Here is a 25,770-nt window from a genome sequence, read left to right as displayed (position 1 = left end):
CAAGTGTAAAATCCCATCAGCCGTGAGAGATTTCCAAGCTTCCTCCCAGTGACGGAAATTTGAGGTTGACTCATCTCTTTGAGTAGGAGGCAAGAGCTGGGGCTTTTGGGAGCTTCTGCAAGCAACCAGGTATGTTTATGTGTAAGATTCCTGCTTCAGGATGACTCCGCAATGAAATATGCATGACTATGACGGTAGTTGAATAAAATGTTTATGTAAGAATGGGAAAATGCTCATTAAGGACATTGACGCCACAGCCTGCGGGTTCACCCAGCAACCTCCTTTTCCCCTGCCTTGTCAGAGGCTGCTTTTTCCGTCACACTCGCCTCTGTGGGTGTATTTGTGTGTGAAAGCAACAATGTGTTAGAACAAGCAAGTGCTATGTTCAATTGTCCATTCACTAAGCTCAGCAGGGTGTGAGGGCTCCTCTGGGCAGCAGGTCCAACACACTGACTGGTTGTCGGAATTCTATTCAGGGCCTGAAATGTTTCTGTTCAGCAGTGGTAAAAGTGCTCCATTTCTTTATTTTTTTTTTAAAGTCTCACACTGCTAATTTGTACATGTTTATTCTCTTTGCACAAAACTAAGCTGTTGCTGTACACGTCTGGGTAACTGTTTGGTTACCAAGGAATATTTCCAAAAACCACAGACATTTGAAGTGTATAAACTAAAGGAACATCACTCATCACTCACTAAAGTAACCCCATTTACCTTAGTAGGATGCTGCGTGTCTTCTAGTTTAAACAGAGGTAGTTTTCAGGAGAAATTTCCACTTGATTTTGAACAACATTTGTAGGATTAGGAATATTGTTGCTTTTCTGGTAAAGCCAAAAGCACATGTCATATTAGGCCAACATATGTTTATGGTTTTATTTAAAGACCATGATGTAGTCCTTTACAGAAGTATATGGATGCATATCCTTTTGTAGAGGTGGATCTGTGTAGGTTTGTCCCACAGACCCATTCCTAATTACCTGCAAGATAATGGGTTTTTACTTTTCATACAAGAACAAATAGTCAGAAAGTGCCAGAAATTTAGCCCTACTGCACATTTAAACCCTTATATGATAATAAAATACTAACTCAACGAGAAGTCATACTGAAGAAAGAATGGGCTAATCATGAAAATGAAAATTATTGAGCTTTATTTGATCTTCATTACATTGTGAGGAAAGACCTTTTGGCATCTCTCAGGTAGTGCCCTCAGATGAATCTCCTGTCCTGTTAATGAGGGTATTCATGCTGCGACAGCTGTGCAAAGAGCAAACACAATTATGCATCACGCAGAGGATGATCCAAGTAGGCAAAAACACAAGTAGGCATAATTCTTTGACGCTGACCTTTTGGTTACCTCTTACTTTGACTGACTGGAACAAAGAAAAATAGCTTTTAATGAGTTCCAAATGATATTTGATGTGCTGTTCGACGTTCTTTCAAACAACATTGTAATGATGGATGGATCTGCATTGCCACAATGTAGCTAATCCTTTTTATGTGAATCTTTTCATAAACTCTGTTGTTGTAGGCTCCAAGTTCTCAAGATATTTTGTAGTACATCTGGATATTTGTTTTTCATTTAGAGCTTTTCACTATATTAAGAAGGATCACAGTGAATTTACGGAATAAAGAAGTCAGACAAATATGAATCCAAAGTACAGAGACGGGAAGAAGGAATGTCCACGGTTGGATCCACGAAGGGGCAGACAGATGGCTGGGTGACAGACGGGCGGACGTACAGATGTTCCTTAATCAAACATGGAAGACGCTTAAACCAAATTCCTTACACTTTACGACTGAGATGAAACAATGGGGTTCGTTCTGATCCCAAGTTGCTCAAGCTCCAAAACAAACATTATTTGGTTACATAAGAGGTTGAACTGGGATCATCTCTTTCTCTCACAAAAACCAACATATGGAAACATACCTATGTGCATCTCTGGTATGTAGAGATAGTTTGCCATTTATATTTGTATAAATTTATATTTGTATAAATGGCAAACTAGTGCCATTTATAGAAATGGCACTAGTGGACAATTTTCAGCAACATGTAACAATCAAATGCTGATGTTGGCATAATAAAGATTAATCAACATACTACATTTTTAGCTTAACAAGAGATAATAGTCACACCAAAATATATATATATACCATTAAAAAGAAAAAAAACATGAACACATTTTAGGTAAAGTATTTTAATTTAGCTGTCAATAGTTGACAATGTCATAAAGAGAAAACAATTTGTTCATAATAAGTGTTAATGCATTATTCATGCATACGTTTAAAGGCGGTAAAAATAATGTTTCTCCCGGTTCCAAAGGAAGCAGCATGCATGTGTTGCATTCATATCTAATGGGTTAAATGAAGCTGGAACAAGGAAAAGCAGCAGTGTTCTTGTTCAGTGCCCTCGTTTATATACAAAATGCTCTTGCTTTTATTTTTTACTTGCTATAGAGTTCTTAATTTTGTTTATGTTGCAATAGCCTATGTTCTCTTATTTAGAAATGTTCCTAAATCCATGCAGTAATTTCCACTCCAGATTTTTTTTTTTTTTAAATGCAGTGTTGCCTGATGGGAAGAGTATCACAGCATTTCATTCAGAGTTGAATGAAATGCAACTCTGCCTTCTATAAATGCCTCCCTGGCTCTGCCTTCTATAAATCTTTTAAAGAGGTTGCATTTCCCAAAATGCATTGCACCATTTACTCATGCACTATTTACCAAGACAGTAAACCTTTTCAGGTATTAGTGACCTTATGTCAAACATTGTTTTTAGTTGAATTTTTTTTGCAGCACTATATAGTTTTGTGTCCCAAAGTCTGAATGTCCAAACTACAGTACATCAACTAACACAAAAGGTTAAGCAAAACTCACAGTACTGTATGGAATGATTCAGTGGAAAATAATCAAGACTGGCCATTCCAAAACCAGCAGATACTTTGAATCTAAGGTATTCATGTTTAGCGCTGGCTGTATGATCAGGGTCGTAGTCTTTTGAATGTCAACCTTTGCCTTAGTCTCAAGCATTTAACAACTTTTCTTCTTCCATTCATCAACTTTTCTATCACTGCTAAAAAAGATGCATCCCTACAGCTGTACTGCTTCAAAGTGGGGATAGTGCGTTGTAATAACAGTGGTAGTCAAGAGTAATCTAATTTAAAGGGACACATGCAGGCCAGAGGTGGTTATTTAAGTTACTTGATATGTAAGGAGTGGACAAGTCTAGATGTTATAGGCAGTTGCCGGATCGTCCAGTTGGATAGTGAGTAAACTATCACCAGATGAATCAGACACTGAAGAATCAGGAGATTTTCAAATCTCAAAGTGATGGATTCATCTTCTGGCTGGTTTCTGTCAGATTAAGTTACACAACTCAAACATGGTTTTATTAATTGACATAGCACAGCTCTGATAATTTTGCATCACTAGGAGGAGAGAATATGGCATTCTGGCAGCAAGGCAACAACTGTTATCACTGTTGCCGTGCAACAAGAAGATCATGGGTTTAAGTATTTGGTTTTGGCCTTTCAGCATGGAGTTCACATTTTCTATTTCTGTATGCCTGGGTTCTTTAAGGGAGGAACATGCATTCAAATTAGCTGGAAAGTCTGTATTGAACAAAAGTATGGGAGTGAGTAGGCATAGTTATCTGTCTTGTAGATCTATGCGTTTCACTGAAAGGAACTACACAGGGTTTATCTGTCACCAGATATCCATTGGAGATGGTCAACACAAAACCCCACCCCACAAAAGTAAAACAGGGGGGAAAAAAACAACAACTTATGGGTAGAAAAATATATTAAAATACAGGAAGATAGTACAAAGTACTAAGAGTAGAAAAAATGCTCACATGCAGTTCCCAAAGCTCAAGCAAGTCAGTCAAAACAATGTACAGAGGTCCCCAGACTTTGACAATGCCTCTTGGATACATTTGACTGTATTTCTAGCTCAAACAGCACTTAACTAAGTTTGACAACCAAAGCGTAACTGCCAAAACATTTCTTACCATTTCTAAACTTGGACTGCAAGTATGGAATTACTTCCTTCTAGAAGCTAAGCTTTTTTTTGGATAATTTAGTAGGCACAATGGTAAAAAAAAAAAAAAAATCAATCAAAAATAAAAAGGAGCTTAGGAGGCAAGCCAGAAATACCCAACAAAGCCAATTACCCATCTGCAACATCTGCTGTGACTCAGTATTCAATTTACCTATCAAACATCCAATACAGTGCAGAATTTAAGGTTTATTTACTCAATTGCCCTACTTTAAAATAGGCCAGAAAACTATTTATCACATTCCCTCTAATGAAAATCTAATGATGTTAATTTTGATACAGATCTTGTGCCCACAAGACAGACAATTTAGAATTTAATCCGTTCATTGTTGGGTCACTTATTGCTCAGTAAACAATTATTTTTGATAACATGGCAAATGCGATGTTAAGTAAGTAAGTAAACTTTATCCCCCAGGGGCAATCTGTTGTACAGATAATAGTAAAAAAATAAAAATCACAAGAAATGAATAGACGTCAATCAAAAACACTCAATCACACACGCTGTTGCTATGTGTCGCCATGGGTCAATTTCATTGAAACTCTGTGCTATTTTATTAATAGCACAGCTTAGTTTCAATGATGGATCTTATTTGATGTATTTTTGCTTATAAAAACATTTGGGGCAGCAGGGTTCATACTTGGACGTTCATTAAACATGAACGGAACAAGCAAGAAACAAGCAAGAAAAACTACGGGGTCTATCACAGTAGCTAACTTACTGTCATCACTTTCATTAAAATGAAAAAAAAAGGATCAAAAGATCTTGTGCATGTTATAAGTGATAGTTGAGGAGCTCATATTGCACAGAGGACATTAAAGCCCTCAATCCTTAAGCAGGAATTTTTAAAGAGACATTTAAGGGAAAATATAACATAAATCAAATCTTCAAAGTATGTTTTAACTTTAAAATACTGTGTTTTTAGCTTTAACTGCTGCCAAAGTAGCACATCGCTACATCACTAATCTGGCTAAGCTTAAATGTGTCTTGTGACAAACCTAAAAAGACACTTTGCTCTTATTATTTTTCAAGCTGCTCAAATTGTGCACCCTTAACTTGCTACAAAGCATCAAGAAGCAAGGAAATAAAAAGTGGCCATTGATGCAAAAACTGAGAATGAATTTAGCATTCTAGGGATTTAGCAGCATAGGCATGATAACTGTTACATTTGCCCATAAGTTCTGAAGTGATTTTGGATGCATCTAATAAATCTAAAAATACAACTTGGTGATAAGTGAATAACTGATAACTAACACACCATCCATTTTTTTTTAATTAACTTTGATTTACAAGCAGGGTTGGAAATTAGCAGTCACCACTGGCCAAAGCCAGGTACATCTGAGAAACCTCCACACTTCAGGAGAACAGTATTCAACATCTATCACTGACCTGTTAGGTGCAGCAATTTGTGTGGACTGCTGTCAGAATGCTGCCAAGGCCATCATCTGAAAAAGAGGAAATGAACAGTGATGTTGTTACTTTCCTGGTTTAAAATGGCTGACAGAAACCACCAAACTTTCTCCAGAGGAAACAAGCGATGAACAGAGAGCAAAATGGCAAATGTAAGCAGCAACAGTGAGTTCTGTGACTGGCTAGTTTTTAACATAACTATGTCTAAAAACACTTTGTAAAAGCTCAGTTTATGACATAAGTGTGTTTGTTATAGGGTAATTCACAACACACCCTGTTAGTCATAGAAAAATCTCAAAATATCAGTACAAAAGAGTAGATATCAGCAGAAGAATTGTGGACCTTCTAATGTTTGGCTCACCTATGTACACAATTTCTAGATGCCTGCATGTGCCAAGATCATCTGTTTACACAGTTTTACATCATGATACAGGTAGAAGACATGCTATAAGAACATGTTGCAATGCAAAACATCAACCACAAAACAAAAAGAGAAGACCTCTTGGAGATGCTGTCTACAGCAAATACTAAGGAAATGTATGCAAACTTCTGTATCAGAAGATAGAAAAAATATTCCCCTCTTACAATTTTAACAAAAATTAAAAGCAATTCTGATAATCTAACTGAAAGGAATGATTTAATGTGATTTAATGCCAGACCAGATGTCGGTATATTAAATGTAGATTCATCGCTTTATATACTCCATGGAAAAATAAAAAATTTATCAATATGCTTTGGTTGTGTCCATGATTGTAAATAAGAAGTAAAAAGGGACAAAAAAACCAACAACATGTGGGTATAAAATGGAGATATGGAATTGTGCAGTTGGCAACTAGCATTAGTGTGCATGTGTGCAAACATAAATATGATGGTGTCATTTTTTTAATAGTGCAATTCTATGAAATTAAAATTATTTTCTCATTTTACACAAGTGTTCCTACGGTGTACGTAAAAGTTTTGAGTTGTTTGTACAAACTTAGCAAAGAGCCCCTTTGAATAAAATCACAGAAGCTTCAGTTGCACGCTATAATAAGGAATGTGTCTTTAAAAAAAAAAAAGAGGGTCTGTGGTTTCCCCTACTCCTTGGATTTCTGACCATTACTGCCCCGCTCTCGTACAATCCGATGATTTAAAACAGTATCTCGATTGATTTTGTGCCTCCGACATTCTTCCGTTTGCATTAAACATGTTTGCAACTGAGATAACTGTCTGAAGAGGAGCCGTACCCGGCTTCAAATTGAAGGTGTGAAGTCTTGCTTTAACATTTCACCCAGCTTAATTTGTTGACTCAAAAACTGTGGTTATAGCTTGAAGAGTTCACACAGAAACCTACAGTTTCTTTTGTGACTGCCTAATCCGGACTGAGAAATGAGATTTGCATCATGTCCTTTGAAACCTACTGAGTGCCAATCACGATACGTCCACATCCTTTGAAGACATGAGCATCAAAAGAATTTCAAAATGTTAGACCGTTACCATTTTCTAGCAATGGTTGTCAGTAATGGTACGATGGTAAACAAGGCGTTGCCATGTTGAGAAGTTCAGAATTTATGCACATCAATTTAATTCACAGTTCACTTAAAAGAAACCCATAACTGCTAGGGTAACAAAAACAGAATGAGTGGAATAAACACATTGTAAGTCATTACGCGTGCAGCTCACCCACTCCGGAGAATTGCACATTAAAAGGAGGAGCAAGTCTAGACTTTGTTTCTTGTCGTTGCTTTTGATCTTGCCCTATAGAGACGCCTTGGACTCCCCAACAGACTTGACAATCCCTTGTACACCTCCTCTCAAAACTTCACAACTTGGCATTATGTTTGCTAATTAAACTGATAAGCTACAAGAGCTTTAAAGCTAATGATGAAAAAGTAGGAATTTTTTAAAGGCCCCCAGATTCTCCCCGTCTTCCAAGAAGCATAATGGTTCAGCAAACAACATATTGTGAAAAAGGGGGAGATCAGCAGGGGGGATACACAGTGATGCAGTTGTTAATACTGTTGCTTAGTAGCAGGTACAGGATAAAAATTAGGGAGCCCTGTGCATGTCCCTGTTCTCTCAGAGAACCCCAGCTTGATCCTATAGTTCATGTTCTCTTCAAAGTTACCTGTGACCAATAAAAGCTTTTAATCAGGTCATACTTGTGTAAAGCATGTCTATTTTCACATTATCATAAACGTAATGTCCTTTAAAATTAAAGGATGAAATTTTATTCTCTCAGTGTTATCAACTTTGAGAATAAAATATTTATTTGCCAAAAGAAAATATACAACCCAACAGGTGCCACGATGAAGAGGTTGATGTATGTTTGCCACTTCTTTTCATTTCCATTCAGTTCTAGTTCACAGAGTGGTAAACACCACTGAATGGCTCACTGTAATTAGAGGTAAACAAAACAAAAATGGCCTTTTAACTGATCATCATGTAGCCCAATATTTCATTTGACATCCTGAATATATTTACGAACTTACAACCCACAACATGGCACAGTAAAGAAAATTTCGGTCGTAAAGGTATATCTATTTATAGCTGACTCCCTAACCCCTCAATAACCCGCCCTGCCTTTCTTGTTCTTCAAAGATCTTTTTTTTTTTTAACTGCCCTCCCTTTTTCTCCCACTATCTGTGAGAGTCTGGCACTGAGCTCCTGAAACACAATTCCTCCCCTGTCAGTACCCCACTGCCTCCCTCTCACCTCCATCCATCTGTCTCTATCTCCCTCTGCCTGCATCTTGTACCCAACCCCCTACCCCATGTTGCCTCTTGTGTCCTGCTGCCTGACTATTCTGCAGCCAAAGTATTGTGCAAAATGCTGCTTTCTTTTCCCCTAAAGCAACAGTCATTGCTTGACCCTTCTGGTCTGACTTCATTCTGGGCAATTTCCTTCACTCTCTGCTGGGAATGTCACAAACGCTGTTTGTAGTGTGAATTGTTCTCACCAGTCACTGCTTCCCACCTGTCCTGGTTATATGCGTCTCCCAGCACATTCCCTCCCGTGCGACTCTTTTCTCCGTTTGTCACACTCATCTTTGTCTGCCACTGCTGGACTGGAGCCTTCAAATCTTTTACAATGACGTTGCTTCGTTAGGTGTTAGCTTAAACATCTAAAACACACTTCAAACGCACGAGGCATGTGTATATGGGTGACACCACACAACATGCACCCAAAAGCAACCAGTGACAATGGCAATAATCACCTACACTAATCCATTTAGAGCCTTTGTCACTGGTGCTAGCACAGAAAGGGGATTGAGTGGGATTTCTCTGGCTCTTCTGAATGTGCTAAATTCTTTGCAGTGCTGGCAAGATGTGTCAAAGTCAGCCTGGAAAACCTTGTTAAACAAAACTAATCTGACTTGGGAGTGTTCCGCCACAAGGGAACGCAAACCAGGAAGTAAACACAAACACTATAAAGTTCTAGCATGACATGCTATGACTAGAGGTTTGACCTTCAGAGGAAGCAAAAGAAAAAGAGAAAATACAACTCATGTTCCCCTAATTCTCCGGTCTGTAACATCAAGATATACATTTTAAACTCGGATACTGTCTGTCACACAAAAGACCAGACTGTATGACATTCTTACTATAAGATGACATTGAGTAAAGCAGCTTTACAGTATCCTGCCTCTCATATCTTGGTAACTGTAATTTAACAACAGCGTTGGTGCACTACATAAAATAAAGAACGGGAGGTTCTGAATTGGGAACAGAGTCAACCTGCACTAGATTTTGATTTCATTATACAAACACCATCCTGCTCTCAAAAGAAACCCTTGTATGACATATTCCTTCATGGGTTACCTGCTATGCTTTGATGGGGATGCACATAAGGCTTTGCAAGATCCATAAAACACATGAAGACAGAACAACTAAACCAGCGAGGCTGATTCAGCAGTTTGAGAGTAAAAATTTGGTCCAATGTTCTATAACAAAAAGAGATTCAATCGTGTATATGTTGAATTTTATCATTGGATTTCAAATATTTAAAGGGCCTAAACCATTAATAGAATTAGTCATTTGGACGAGGTTAAGAATATTATTTGTTGGAACAAAATTAGGCATGAAAAGTAATTATAATCTGTCTTGTTAGTTGTTAATAACAAATCAATATTGGCCAGTAAAAGAATTAGCTTTGTAAACCAAAGAGTTTTTAACTATCTGTTATTTGTAACTTTTTGAGTCAATACACATTCCAATATTTAAGAAACTTTCACATATTCTCAAAAAATCCACTTCTCAGCCCTTTGAAAATCAACAGTTGTTTTTCATCTCTAGGAGTGAAGTCAAGTAAACAAACAGAAGTCACTGTGTCTAAGCAACACCTATTCAAGAAGGAAGCTTTTCTAAAATGACTCGCCTCAACAGTCTTCAACATTCTTTGTTTAAACAAACAAAGCTCAAAACTACAAGTAATCAGTATATTATGCTTTGGACAGAACCAAGCCAATAATTTATTTGTGTTTCCAGGCTAAAGGATGTGCAAATGGGTATAAAATGTGCTCAGACTGTAACACCAGACAAACATTTGTAATTAACTTGCCAGGAAAGCATGGATAAAATTCAGGCTCTCTTTCATTTCATCTTGCCTTCCATACAAAAGATTCATATACACAGGGCAAAAAACTTTGTAATGAAATTAATCGATGCTAGCACTGAAAACACAAAACCAAGGTAGCGAAATACAGTAAATCCTTGCAATTTAGTAATAATTATATCCTTTCACAAGCTTTTAATATTCACTATATTATCCAAATGGATTATTTTTCTTGAAACAAATTTAGATCGTCAACAGTTTGATGTTAAAGGAGCAGTGCAGTATTTTTCAATTGAGGATTTGTCAAAATCCTTAATTCAAAAATCCGTATAAGATAAATGCAAGTCAGTTGGTCTCCAACTGAAACAATATAAGAGAAGCTAATGCTGCATGTGTTTTGGTAGTGACTATTTACTGGAGGCAAATCATCACTAATGATTTTCCTGTGTGAAGCATGTGCCAAGATAGGAAGAATACTTTTAAAAAAAAATTAAAAATCAGAGTGCCTCTGATAAATACATAGACACTGAAAAAAAATCCAAAACGCTTTCACTTAAATTTATTTATAATCATCCCAATCCGTTTATTCACCCACCCTCCGGTTTATAGATTTAAAAAAAAAAAACCAGACCAACATCGCTGTTATGTTTAAATAGCAAAAAAAAAAAAAGACGCAAGGTTTATTTAGATTAAAATCACAAATTACCCAATAATGACCTATATTATTATTTCCTATCTGTATAATTGATCTTCAATATGCGAGTATGTTAGAATGCTTAACCTAAATAATATTATGAATGAGCAACATAACCCCAAGCTTTAGACAGCTCCCTTAATGTTCCTCTGCTGTTTTTAAGTTCAAAGATTAATCATCCCCTCTCCACTTTGCCCGTCTTATTTCAGTGCTCTCCTTTGTAAGCTCGATCAATAGACTGCTGCTGGCTGTAAACACATCAACAAATAACTATGCAAATAAAAATCAATGGTTCTACAACAGAAAATCACTGGCTCACCAATTAAAGCCTACCATGACCCACGGGTAAGCTGAAAAATGTCCCATTGACTGCAATATGGAAGGTGACAGGTCTCGCTGTTTTGGGAAATACAAGGTGCATAATAGAAAAGCACGTTTAGAGAAGCCAAAGGCAAAAACCTGAATTGTCCTCTACGTGTAAGTTTAGGACAGACAGGCTATCCTTCACTGGTTTTAGGAAGCACTTATCCATCAGCGTGATCATTATCCACGTAATCCAAACACAAACAGTCATCGACCTTCTCATTCAGTTGGCACAGTGTTTGCACAAATGATCCTACTTGTACCCTTTAGAGAGGATTTTGTCACTGGGAAACCCTCAAATAATCATGTGGTTATAGTTTTGCACGCACACACACAAATATGTATAAACACCTTCTGGATTTCACCTGTTACCCTAGCAACAATATAGAAAGTGGAAAATAGTGGCTGATATGTTCTCAGTCCTGCAAAAATGAGTGATGATTGAAAGGCTGTGATGACAAAGGGGTACATAGATCTGCAGAACAATGTCTTAAATATAAATGATAGTCATCATAAAATAACAACTAAAAGGTAGCCTCTAAAAGCATACCATACTCTTAAACTTTGCAATATATACCAATGAAACAATTAGGAAACATGATTGCCAGTTTCTTTTCCCCCCTACAATTAAAAATCTTAAATGTGGTGTGCATTTTCATTTGACCTCTTTTACTCTCCCTTCACAATAAATATTGTTCAACCATTTATGAGATTATTCAGCATTTTCCTAATCTGGGCTTCACACAAGAGTTCCAAGATTTAGTTTGCCACAAGTCCAGTAGCGACACAGCAAACAAGGATAATATACATCCTTCAATATCATCCATAGAGAAAACTGATAGTAGAAACATGTGAAAATGCTGTTCTTCAAGGGGGACATGGAAGCTGGTTAGGTTGATGGGAAGACAGTCTGAGCTTAATACAGGATCCTAAGCATACATCCAGAACTACAATGTAATAATTTAGATCCAAGCATATTCATGTGGGTCGATCAGAATAAGACCAGAACTGAATCCACTTGAGAAAATGGTGCAGTCTGACTGAGCATGAGTGATTTTCTAAGAATGCACACAAATTTACCTAGAAGTGTAAACCTAGTAGAAACATATCCCAAAAGCACATGCAGCTCTAAATTAAGCAAAATGAAATTACACTGCCCTGATTAAGCAAATCCTGTAAACAACTACAAAAAAAAAACATTTTTTATAACACATCAGAAATAAAGTAGTGAAAGCCTTCATATGAAATTTGAATGTAACCCCAGGGGCAGAAAAACATTGCCCTTGCCAGTATTTATTTTCACGTTACCCAGTGCTGCTTTCGTCAGAGCTAAAATTACACTGAATCACAGTTTGCAAACTAGTGTCCCATATTTCACCAAACGCCTATGAGCGCAATGTGACAAGCTGCAGATTTCTGGGATTGGGATGCAAAAGTAGTGAAAAAAGGGGACAGGAATAGTAGCGTTTTCTGTCAAGTTGACTCCAACAGCTGGCTGGGGAGCAACAGTGGGTCAAGCAGCAGGGTCTCCATATCTCTCTAACATTAATCACTGCTAAAATAATCTCGGTTAGGACTGCAGGCTGTGGATTGGGACTGGCGACGCATTAGGTGAGGCGGGAAGAGCAGGTTGGAGAGAAAGGGGGGCTTTGCTCCCAGAGTACCTGGATACTTGACAAGTAATAAGACATGAGGGCAGCAGAGTTTAAAGCGTTGGGGGGCCTTGGTGCTTGCAGTTGGTCAGCAGTGGTGCCATTTGCTTGGAAATGAATTTCAGCTTTTAACTATTTTTCACACTTATTGAGCACGAAGATTTAAGAAAATAAAATTTTGAATCGTTTGTGTGCGTAATGAGCAATTAGCAATTGAATATTGTCCGGTCACAAAGAAACAATGAAATCTAATTAATCTCACAGAGAAAAAGAAATCAAAGTAGCCGCCTAAAATACTGGTTGAGAAAAAACATTTCAGAGTTTTGGGAATATTTCTCAAGTGAGAAGTTGCTGTACTGCAGTCATTATCTTATATTAAACACATGACCAGCTTGTGACATCCTGTGTGAACCAGAGAGAAAGTTAGCATCAAAATGGTCGTATTTCCACTCACTTTCTAACACATTTAGAAAAGATGGGCCTTTAAAGTGTCATCATCTGACTTGATTTCTTGGCAAACTTAGATCAACAATGCATACATTCCCCAGCACAAATCTTCTACCCCTGAGTGCCAAGGAGGTGGAACACCAAGCTTTTTAAATGCTGCCATTATGGCAATATTTACAGACATCATTTTTCTATACACTTTCATAATTTACTCGCTTAAGTTGCTTCTCTGCTTCAGTTAAAATATCCCATAATTCTGTGCTGAATCACTCTGACACGACTGAACAAATACAACAGAGACAACAGTTCTTTATAAAACACTTACACAAATGGCAACAAGATGGAAACAATTTTTTTACATTGGCCCAGTTCTATCAAAATGATATGGATATGTTAAAAAATAAACAACAGCTGATACTGATGTTAATACCGTCACTAGGTGCATCCCCAGTAAATATTTCTATTATTTATTTTCAGAAACTTTGAAGGTCAGTTTTATACTTGTTGACTTGTGAATCTAATCTGAAATGTGATATTTACCCATTCTTTCTAACCACATAGAGAAGTCACTCTTTAAAAGTGATAAGACCAAAATTCTTATTTAAGTCAAAGTATGATTGAAGAGCTTCAGCATTAGGCCAAGTATTATCTTTTTTAATCAAAATATGGCCAGATTTTAATTTGATAACAATAAATCCTTAACCCTCCTGTTATGTTCCGGGTCAAATTGACCCGTTTTAAAATTTACAAATTAAAAAAAAAAAATAGAAGCATTTTTTTTGCATGAAACGTTTTCTATTTGTCTTAATAGGTGCACTCTAGACATAAGTTGAAAATTTATTCATGTTACACATTTGTACCAAACCCTAGGTCTACTTTTTACATCAATACTGTTCGGGTCAATTTGACCCGGCAGTCAGGTTAAAGTGCAAAAAAAGATTTTAAAATGTCCAATTCTATATGTTTCCTTGCAGTTATGAACCATATTTCACCACACACACACTCACACACACACACACGCACGCACACACACACAAGCCCACTTTCTCACTATTCTCTTTACTTCACTAGGAAACTGCGAGAAAGCAGGTGTTCACACAACCTTTGACGGGAATCTTTTCTGTTCCTGTGGACAAACTCCACCCACTCTGAGTGACACTCAGCAGAAGTGGATGAAAACATAAATACTCTCTGCATGACTCATTTATCTTGATTTTAATCAGCGGGTCAATTTGACCCAGAACAGTATGTGTGTCTCAAGTTCAATTATAAAGATCACCCTTTGGTAAAAAAAAAAAGTATAATATAAAATAATTTACCAAAGGTCAACTTCAAGGAAATTATTGTTTTTTTGTGTCTAGGTTTTTTTCAGTGGACCTTAAAAATCTAAATTCCATTTTTTATGTCCAAATGAGTAAATGAGCAGGTTGTCGTCATTGATCCTTAATTTCTGAGAAATAATAAAACATCATTGCACAAATATTGATTGAAATGGTTAGTATTGGAGTTAATAATCAGATACAAAAATGTTTTGGAGGAATTTTTTGGTTTCTGACACTATTGCATGATTAAACACTCCCTGGGTCAAATTGACCCACGAACATTTTTGCTGTACCCTAGAAACGAACATAACAGGAGGTTATAGATTTCTCATATGTTGCATTATGTCACCTCTGCTGCTACATTTAAATAATCATGGCTCAAGGCCAAGAGACTTTAGTACATATTGTGAAGGATGTTAATTATCCCTAAAGAAATGTTAAAATAGTCAAATCAGTACAGCAGGGTAAAGTTTTACACAACTAAAGATCAAATGGCTACAAAAAAGAATAATTAGATCTTTGTATCTCTTAACAGTTTTGTTTTTTGTTTGTTTGTTTTTTTAATCTGATACCAAGGTCTTAGCTTTTTTTAAATAATTGCACCAGAAATTATTCAAACTCTGCTGCAAATTTATACATTTGGCTAAATTAAAAAACTGTTCCACTATTTATAATGAATAAAAAAAAAACTCAACAGTTTAAATTCTTCTAATATTACAAGAATTTTATCCAAATTCTGCACCAAAGCCCTCCTTCAGTGACGCTGGCAAAGTTATTTTGTTCCCCTCAAATATAGTTCTTTATTAGAAATAAAATTCTTGATTAGAGCATGTGTTTACAAATTACATGTGGTCTCAGACATGTGCTTGAGCTTGTAGAGGGCAACATTTCAGTGCATGTTACAAAAAACATGGCAAAGTCAAGAGAGTGGTCCAAAGAAGGTATTGGTGCCTTGCACAAACAATGAAAGGATATAAAAAGAAACCAAAGCGCCTCAAGTTTCCCTAGAGAAGTCTTTGAGGAAGCTGAAGCTCAGCCCTCACTGGACCTTCAAACAGAAAATGAAAACTCATATTTCAAAGTTCAACATCCTTGGTTTCACAAGGAGTCACATAAAATACTAGAGAGGGTATCATAGTCAGCTGACTTAATCTTTGTTGAAAATCTCTGGTGGACTTGAAAAAGACAATTCGAGGAAGCAAAGTTCAGAATATTAGTGAACTGGAAGCCTTTGGCAACGAGCTACACTGGTGTTTAGCTATAAAGCACATTCACAGAAGGCCATAACTGCAGAAGGGTCCTCTACTAAGGACTAAGGATCATGGTTCTTAAAGAGGTTGAACAATTTTTAGACCGGAGTAGTCAAGTAATAGTTAAAAGTACCATTTTATGATCAAGGTGGGAAAACTTGACAGACAAGTTGTGTTGAGCCTCTTAAACTTTTCCAGTTTGGCTCATTTATGGCAGAGTACAATGAGAGAGGTAATGGAAATAATGGTTGGTTTGTAATAATTTCTACTTCAAGTGCAAAAAACATTTATAATATAACTTGATTCTTATGTGGAAAAACATAACATCTAATCATACATCGTTAAAAAAAACTTGTTAGAGGTGAGTTTAGACTACATCATAGAAGACGAGATCAACCTCAACAACAAACGTGTTTGTTTTTGACTGAATCTGGACAAAAGCATCTAAATATCAATACGTATTTCTGGGCTAAATACGGTCAAATAGTTTATGTTTTCCAAACGTATAATATTTAGGACTGAAAGATTGCGGCTGCTTGTGGGTAAACCACACACACAAAATTGGTCGGGTAATATTTCATAACGTTAATGAATAGCTGCTGCTGGTGCACTGACAATCCCCCCCTAGTGCAGGGGGAGAATAATAAGCTCTACATAATAACTGTCCCTCATCAGCGCTCAGTCATAACACTGTATACTACTTCTCATCCCATTCACACTTGTGCCTTCTCTGTCTCGGCAAAGCAGAGAGCGAGAAAGGCGAGTGCAACAAGGTTCCCCCGGGAGTTTGTATCGTAGTGGAGCCATTATGGGAAAACAGACTTGTGCATTTCAGAGGCCAAGAGGGGGCATGCTTAGGTAAAGAATCATCACTATTTATTCTTTGAGTGCAACACAGTGTGAAGCAAGGTGTCACAGAAATATGGAAAAAATGGTTCACTGTCAACTTGATGCCTAAAGCTGCATGAACAAGAAGGCTGACTTTAATAAACTATAGGTGTGTCTGTAGCTGATGGACTTTATTTTTTCTTCAGTCAGATAAGTTATTCAAATTTTGTGAATTAAAAAAAAAAGTACAGTGTAGTGAAAATCCAAAAACTTCAGGTAAATGTAACGAGTTACTACTTATCTCTCCATTTGGATCAGTTCCCTCAGTAAATTCAGACCTTTTTTTTGATGTTTTTAGGGGTTAGCATCCATAGCACAATGTTTTTGGCCCTGGGTGCTTTCGCAAACTAATCTGGCTTTTTATTCTGCTTATAGCAGACTATTATATCTGACCATTTAGAAGACAGAACACATTTTGGAAATCTTTGACCTACCGCAGGAAAAGGTTTAGCCTGATTTAATGTCAGACAGTGAGACAAAAAGAGTGCAGTTTTACACAAAATGTGTAAAGATCTGGTTTTAACTGTAAGTAATAGAGTTTTTACATTCTTTGCTTTTAACTTTCAATCCAGTGCACTGCTGGTTGTTTACCTGACGTTTACAGATTGAATGACTTGTTGCACGAAGGCACTTTCATCCTTCAAGGCTGTAGCAGGTTCTGAAACTGCTCCCGCAAGAATATTATAATAGAATAAATGCCCCATTCCTGCACACAGACTGCATGACTCAAGACCTTTTTAACAAGGTTTGTTGTATTTCAAAATGATGATTAAGACTGAATAATTTATACAGTCTATTACTGATGCAAATACGTAACTTTGGTCCAGATGATCATGGTCATCTTGTTGGTGCAGTCAGCTCATGGGCTTCAGGCTGACTGGAAATGAATACAATTAATGATGTTTTGGAACCACATAAATCGCATATTTACTCTAACGAGATCTGTAATCAGATGTCATGATTCGCTGAAACCTATGAAGCGCTGTGAGGGAGTTGTGGTTTGTTGCTGAACAGCATGATGATATACAGACTTTATTCTGGCTGATGACGGGCCATTCAGTTGGTGCAATAGATTGGCAATAGACATGAATATTTCATAGACTCCTCTGGATCTATGACCTTAAATGACTAATTTCCTTCAATTTCTTTTTATTTGATCCATCCTTGCTTGTCATATTGGAGAGTAAGGTGCCTTACAAAATAACTTGTATTGAAGTTTCTCCTCATGCAACATCCACAAACCTCAGTATAGGTTTTGGGATAGAGTATGGGACTCACTCAACATGACATCATTGTCTACCTAAGCTGACAAGGCTGGGCAAGACGAGCACTAATAAGAAGCATAACTGCGCGTTATTTAAGATGGGATGATCTCTTGACAGAAAAACGATCCGTTGTGTATTGTGCAAATCTGTCAATTATGGAAGGTTTCCATTCTAGTACAATAATGGCTATACTCAAAGCATATTCATCAGTTCAAACTATATTGAGGAGCCCTTAATCCAATTTGTCTGTGCTTAAGCTAATTTGCAAAGCATGATGGTCAAATGTTTTGCTCTGTAGATGCCCAAACTCAGAAGTAAACCTCAAGATTTGCAAGGTTGAATACAAACATTACTACACTTTGAAATTTTCCATTGGTGAAAAATTAAAATGTTTAAGCCAGAGTAAAAATAGATTGGTGGTTGTAATAAGGCAAACATTTGCACAAAGAGAAGAGTTTTTGTTTCTGGCAGATCTCTTGTTGCATCAAGCTGTAAAACATGTTTGTGTGGGTTTCTTTCCCATATGAGTTGGAGAGGTAAAGAATAAGAGGAGGAGGTGTAACAAACTCAAGGACAATTTTAGCCTCAATGTTCTTCCACCATATTTCCAGCAACAGCGCCTGAAGCGAGGACTTTCAAGCGAAGGTACAGCTGAACCCTGGACATTCTTCCTTGTCATAGGAAAGTGGGGGTTATTTTTATCTTTCTCCTTCATACTCAATAAACCGACAGGGATTCAGGAAGTTATTCCTTAATCCAGGCAGGATGGCGAGCTTAAGGAGGGATTCCTGGCCCATTCCACAGCAATCTCAATGCCAGTGTTGGGAGTAAGGTTGCCTCGACGGTCCATCTGTGCTCTAAATCTTGGCATCTTAATCTTAAAACCTCGCCTTTCTATACCGCAACCGCCCAGATTCTATGATTTCCAAATTTGCAAAACAAACGTGCAACTTAGTCTGCTTTCACGTAATATCAGACTTTGATAACTTCAAATCCCCAAGCAGTTTAAAATATTTTGGTAAAGAACACTGCCTCCAGAAATGCAACAAGAAAAGGAATTGCTGTTCATTTTGATCAGTAGAATTTAAGAGAAAGACTTTTAGGAGCACTAGAGGAGCAAAATACTTCTGATGTGAGAAGCCTATTCACTGAGTTTTAATATTCCATTTCTACCACTGTACTCCGCAATCACAAAGGATTCACTTTCTTACTTCGCTCTGTAGTTTTCCATTTTCACTCTTCCCACAATCTTTCTGCAACTCTCTCAGCTTCTTCTTAGGCTCTTGAGTATAGCGCTCTCAGAGACTGGAATCATCATACTGGAGATTTAAAACTCAGTGGAGTAAAGCGGGCGGTGAAGTCCCTGGTGGCTCCTTCTCTTTGTAGAGCAGACCCAAAAATAAAGGGTTCAAAACCAGCCGGGGATAAAGGAAACAATCCATCATGCGGGTTGAAAAACCTCCACTTGTGGTCAGTTATGATAATAGCGTATTTTTTTCTGTGTGTGGATGTCCAGAATGCAAACAAGCAACTGCAGTTTTCACAGAGAAGTGAGATTTTATATATGTTCCTATATTAAGAAGTGCCTAAAATGTTTTGATGCGACCACAAACAGTTTTCACACTTTATTCCTGTAAAAAGCTACAAAATAGTTGACCAGGTTGGAAGTTCACCTTCCATCATGACAACAACCCTAGACATATAGCTAGAGCTACAATTAAATGATACTGAACAAAGTATATTCTCATGTTGCAATCACCCAGTCAAAGTTCAAACCTAAATCCAAATGACAATCTGTGACAAAACGTGAGAATTTATGTTTGCAGATGTTATCCATCCAATCCGACTGAGCTTGAGCTGTCCGTTTTTGAAAATAATTAGTAATAAATAAATAACTAAATAAAATACATGTGTAAAGAAACAAAAGATTTGTAGCTGTGTAAATATAGCAGAAGGTGTTTCTACAAAGTGTTGATGTAGAGGGCCCAGCACTGCTTTGTGATTATCGCATAAAAACCCCAATTTAAGTGTTTGGCTTGTATAAGAAACTCTGAAAAAGAATGTTAAGAGCATTGTGTGCGCCATGGAATGTCTTTTCACGTACTAACGCCTCGGTAACAGTTTTTACCATCAAAGCAAGAATCTAAAGCACAAATACCTCTGTATTTTTCAGAAATACAATTTGTCTTCTTGGAATAGTCCCAAGCCAAAAATTTTAAATCTGGTTATATAGTGGGTTTTGATTCTGGGCATTTGCTAAACACCCAAGCTCCTTACTAAACTGCACTCTGCAGCACATATTTAAACGGCAACACATATCACACCTTCAGGCTGCTTAGAGAAAGTCATCTCCTGTCTCCTGCAACTAAGCAGCTTTTCTATAGCAGTCAGGGGATTAAGCGGCATGCTTAAGGCCATTTCGACATATGATTTCTTTGGTTATTACTCAGTGAGCGGAGACAGCATTAGTCATTTACTTTACTGACTGGTCTGAGAATTTGAACTGGCAGGCCTCCAGGATCCTGCTAATTTTCCAGGCTGCAGTTGGCATTCAACAGCACACACATTTGACAAAGCTCTGGGATAGGGTTGGAGACTTAACCAGCTGATGACGTTTCGAAGGTTATAGATTTTGATGAGATTAGTTATCTTGAGAAACAGCTGTTTTCATAATGGAATCTCTTTTTGCCCATCTTCAGGCAATGTCTGTGTGGGGATTGTTTCTTTTACTTTTTCTTTTAACAGACTGTTGTCTCTTAGCTAAGAATGTTTATGTCTGAAATAAAGTGGTTACTCCCATTGAAGAACATAATGCTTTTCTAAACCGAGTTAGAGAAGATTTAATGACAATAAGTTTCCCTCTACTCAATATTGTGCAGAAACACATTGAGAAATAAAGTTTATTGTGTTTAATTTTTACCCAATTGTGTTTTTAATTTGTACGATTCCTGGGCCATTTGTGTTAGCAGTCTTCATCTTTGAATCTTTTGGTGCTGCACAAGTCTTATTAAAGATACAAATTTACACAAGTGTGATAGTTGAAATAACTGCCAATTCTACAGCAAATAGCCAAAATAAACTTATGTGCAATTTGGTGTTGCAGGTCCTACCTTCAAGAAACCAGTCCATACATTTTCTTATAAGTATAAGCCTTAGGATTGCAGGAAAACACACTGTTACTGCTGCTAACATTTTTGATGTAATTAAAGCAGCTGTTGTATGCAACATACAGTCGTTCTGGGCTTGAGGTTGAAGCTTTGTCATAAACCAGTGTGGCCAATCCAACCTCAACTATGATTACTAAATGACATTAGTGGCAGGCCAAGCTTAACAGCTAAGCTACAACTACCAGACGCCACACTATGGAAGTCTATATTCAATTGCAAGCTACAACTGTCCAAGATTATAACTTCACCTATTTGGGGAACTGACAAGGAGACAGCTAGTTTCAACCACTTCTGCTTAAGACAGAGTTGTCGCACACATACTTTTAACACCTGTACAGAATTCTGACTGTCAAATAATCAAGTTGTTGTTTTTTTTGTTTGTTTTTTTTTTTTAAATCTTAGATACACACACCAGATGCAAAGTTATTCAATTTAAAAGCACTAAACTTTTGTCAGCAAAGAAAAATTTTGCAGTCTGTGCTTTCATTTATATCCCATCTCCTTTACACGGGAGGAAATTCTCCTTTGGCACAAAACACTTTCAAAAACAAAACAACCTACACACAGACCATTTCAGACATCACCACACACCGAGAGGCCCACACAAATAGGCAAACAAACTTGCAGTGGCACATACTGCACCATGGGAAATGCAAGCATTGCACAGAAGGGACAGTGTCATAAAAAAGGCAAAAGTAGAAGAAAGAACTTGAGCAGATGCATCTCTGAATAGACACACAGACGTCGTCAGACCGTCGCTTCCCGCTGGTTTACTCCCACGGCCAACAAGAACAACGGAAATAAAGGAAAGGAGCAGAAAATTTGGTTTGAAGTAGCTCTGGGAAACGTTAAAGCATGCTGAAGTCTGTCTTTAGATGCCCTCGGCAGGATGGGTGTGTGGCAGCTTGAGGCTCAGCAATCCATTGTCTGCTGCCAAGGCTTATAAAAATAATAATAAAAAAAAAACACAGACCTGACAGACAGGCTGGCTCCTTTTCAAAGAATATGCTCACATATGACAAAATATACATGCAAACACAACAACAACAACAGAATGCTTGTACTCACTCATGCAAAAAATGGGGAAAAAATTTATATACTTAACATGCAAAAAACACCTGCACAGAAAGCCCAGCTGAAGCTCTGTTCAGAGACTGTTTTTCCTTTTAAGACCACATGCCTCGAGACAGTTATTCAGCAGAGATGAGTTTCAGTCATTGCAAACTGATTAATCTTAACCACATTTAGTGGGAAAACATCTGCTGTTCCCCTCATCTCCATAGGGCAGCTTTTAGAATACCCTTGTTTACTCCCCAACAGCTGCACTCAAGAATCAACTGTTTTGTTTCTCCAAAATACATTGTTAGGTAAAACAATCTTTTCAAGCCAGCAGCTATTTCTAAAGATTTTTTTTTAAAACCCCAAATGCGGCACTTATTTTTAAACTAAAAAAATAAAACAAGACAAAAGTAAAAATGCAGATCAATGCTTTTGCTCCCGCATTAACCCAGGTCTCTGAATATTTTCACTGCCTGCATCACTAACCAAGGAAAGGTCTCAGTTTATATAAAATGGAGTTTGCATTTAGTATCTTGATAAAGATATGTGTACTGACTGAGTTGCTAGGGAATACATTTTTGATCTAAATGTTCAGACCAAACATACAATGACTTAAGACCTTGCTCAGTGACTTTTAATGACTCCTCACACCCCCTCCATTTCTAGTATTAAAATCTAATCAAAAAACTTTTTTTCCCCCCCATTCTCCACTAGATTAAAATATTTTTTTCTGTTCTGTAAATCCAACAATATTGGACACTTTCAAGCTCAGATACCATGCCACCAATGTACACGATCTCAAAGGGTTGTGCTACGACCAAAGTTTTTGGACATTAATATGGTGGGTCACATTCTACTGTTCATTTTCTGTTGTCAAAGGAAGATCAGAATCATATTTTAAGCTCATCATCAAACACGTACTTGAAAGAAATTGTGTTAAGCCGCAGTCTGGCCTTCAGTCACACCTGCTTAATGTGGCCTTTGGGAAAAATACCATCCCACCCCTTAGACAAGATGAAGCCATCTTCAGATTTCACATGCTGAGGATTGTTTTGTGGATTCTCAAAGCAAGGCAAAAGATAAACTTCTCCTGTTATTAAAAAAAAAATCTGTACCGTCATATTTTATATTGCAAATGTGTTTTGTCTACAACAAACTTGCTTGAGGTCTGCATTTTACCACAAGCATACACCAGCTTTCAAGATGTGGATGTGAGTGGACAGTCTGTGTGTCAGAGGGTCTTTGTGTGTATAGGTAAAGAGTGTGTGAAGGTTGGTGGGGTGCCATCAGGGTCGCTTACTGAGCTGTGAAGTGAGCTGATGGCCAGAGGGCCGGGGTGTCACATCTGTTTAAAAACGGTTTGGCTTGTTTACCACATCCTCTCCACCATTCTGCTACCATGCTTAAAGCCAAGTGATCTTTCTCAATATCACTTTCCTGTCTTTAATTTTTCCATCTCATATAGGAAAAACTTGGCCTGGGACTTTGCACAAAGGAGTGTACATAAAGTACATATTATAGAACAACAACAGGGATCACACAAAGTTCAAGGACCATTTTTAACCACATGAGATAGACCTGGATAAAAACGGTACCTACCGAAGCAAATGTTTAATGTCAAGATTTTAAGCAAAGTGATCAAGAGGACCAAATTGATTAGTGGGTTGATATTTTGTTTACTCTCCACCTAATTAGAGAAAATTCAGGCCAACTCTCAACTCTCACTATGGCAAAAGAATAAATACTAGCCAAACAAACTCAAGGCTGTTCATATGCAAACCAGCCGCCAGCTTGATACGCATTCCCATCTGCCAACAACAACTGTGTTAAATGGACTGTTGCTATGGTGAGTTATAGTAATGCATATTTAAAGTTGTTTTGTATAAAATGTACAAGAGAATAAGACTAAACAACCATAATTTGAATATTCTTAACTCCAGTTATAATCCATCATACTTATATCTTCTCTTGCATGGAATCTGTCAGTGAATCCATTCTCAACCATTACTTTGAAATGCATTACATGAGTCCAAGGCATCTCCAAAAGATCTTTGATTAAATTAAGTCACCAGTATCCTTACCACCACCACCCCCTCGCCGTGTGCTCATGTTTCCACTTGAACACTCTCCAAAGCTTAATGTGAGGCTTTGATTCGTTCCAAAGTACCAAATGTTCTCATTTCAAACAAAACTGAGCACAAATGTTTTCACATTTTTGTCACATTAGATCCAGAAAACTTCAAAACATTATACTGGGGCTTTCTGAGAGGAAATTGCATACGATTGCAACATAAAAAGAATAATAAAAATGAAAATTGGCATGCTTTTATGTTTAAAAGCGTGCCCTTTGTCCATACTTTGTCGCATCAAACTTTGATGCAGTTACATCTGCAAGCAGTGTGCACCTGCACATCACTGCGAAAACACAATCCTCACAGTGAAATATGGTGTTGCATTTCTCCAATAGGGAAACTGGTCAGCTGAACATGACACATGGTTTTAACATGCATTTCTTTACACAAAATGAAATAAATAGCTAATTTCACTGGGATTACATTGTGTTGGTCTAGCACATAAAATCCCCACAAATTCATAGAATCGATCAGTACATGAAGTTAACTGGTCCATTGCAGGGACCTTAAAGTCCTGGGCAACAATATTTGGAGGGATCTACAACTGTAGTTTTAAGTTTAAGCCCACCATAAAATATTAATTGTTCAAATTACACGTATTTATTTGCTGGTGAATTTTGAGCAGTTTAAGAGCTATCTAATAACTAGCTCTGGCACACTAAGAATTTGTGGCAACTCCAGGATATAAATCTCCTAAATCCCTTTAAGCTTGCAGTGCAAGGCCGGCTATTGTTGAATTTGGAAACTGAACGTGATACGATTGACAGGTTTGTGGCATTTTAGAAATCAGGAAAGTCTCTGCACAAATCAATCCATCAATCAAATTTTATTTGTATAGCACATTTCAGCAGCAAGGCATTTCAAAGTGCTTTACATCATTACAAACACAGAAACACAATGTAAGATAGAATCAACAATCAAAACACAGAATTAAGTCAAGTTTCATCAATAAATTTGTAATTGATTACATTTCAAATACAATTCTAAACAGGTGGGTTTTTAGTTGAGATTTAAAAGAAGTCAGTGTTTCAGCTGTTTTACAGTTTTCTGGAAGTTTGTTCCAAATTTGTGGTGCATAGATGCTGAAAGCTGCTTCTCCTCGTTTGGTTCTGGTTCTGGGGATGCAGAGCAGACCAGAACCGGAAGACCTGAGAGGTCTGGAAGGTTGATACAACAGCAGCAGATCTTTAATGTATTGTGGTGCTAAGCCGTTGAGTGATTTGTAAACTAACAACAGTATTTTAAAGTCTATTCTTTGAGCTACAGGGAGCCAGTGTAGGGACTTTAAAACTGGTGTTATGTGCTCTGCACAGAGTGTAGATACTCCTGTCAGCAACAACATGGCAGCACCTGAAGGTATGTCGACAGCTGCATTAAATCAGATGAACCTTGAGATGCACACGGCTAATATACAAGCCCGGCCATGGATGGGGCTTGCAAACCTATCGAGAATCGTTGCATCAAGGTCCTGAATCTAAATCAACACAGGCGCACTTTCCCACACACATTGTTTCAGGGTGAGATGAAACCTGCAAGCTGT

This window comes from Xiphophorus hellerii, chromosome 17, assembly GCF_003331165.1.
Source record: "Xiphophorus hellerii strain 12219 chromosome 17, Xiphophorus_hellerii-4.1, whole genome shotgun sequence".
In the NCBI taxonomy this organism is placed as follows: domain Eukaryota; kingdom Metazoa; phylum Chordata; class Actinopteri; order Cyprinodontiformes; family Poeciliidae; genus Xiphophorus; species Xiphophorus hellerii.
This window is presented reverse-complemented; position numbering follows the sequence as displayed.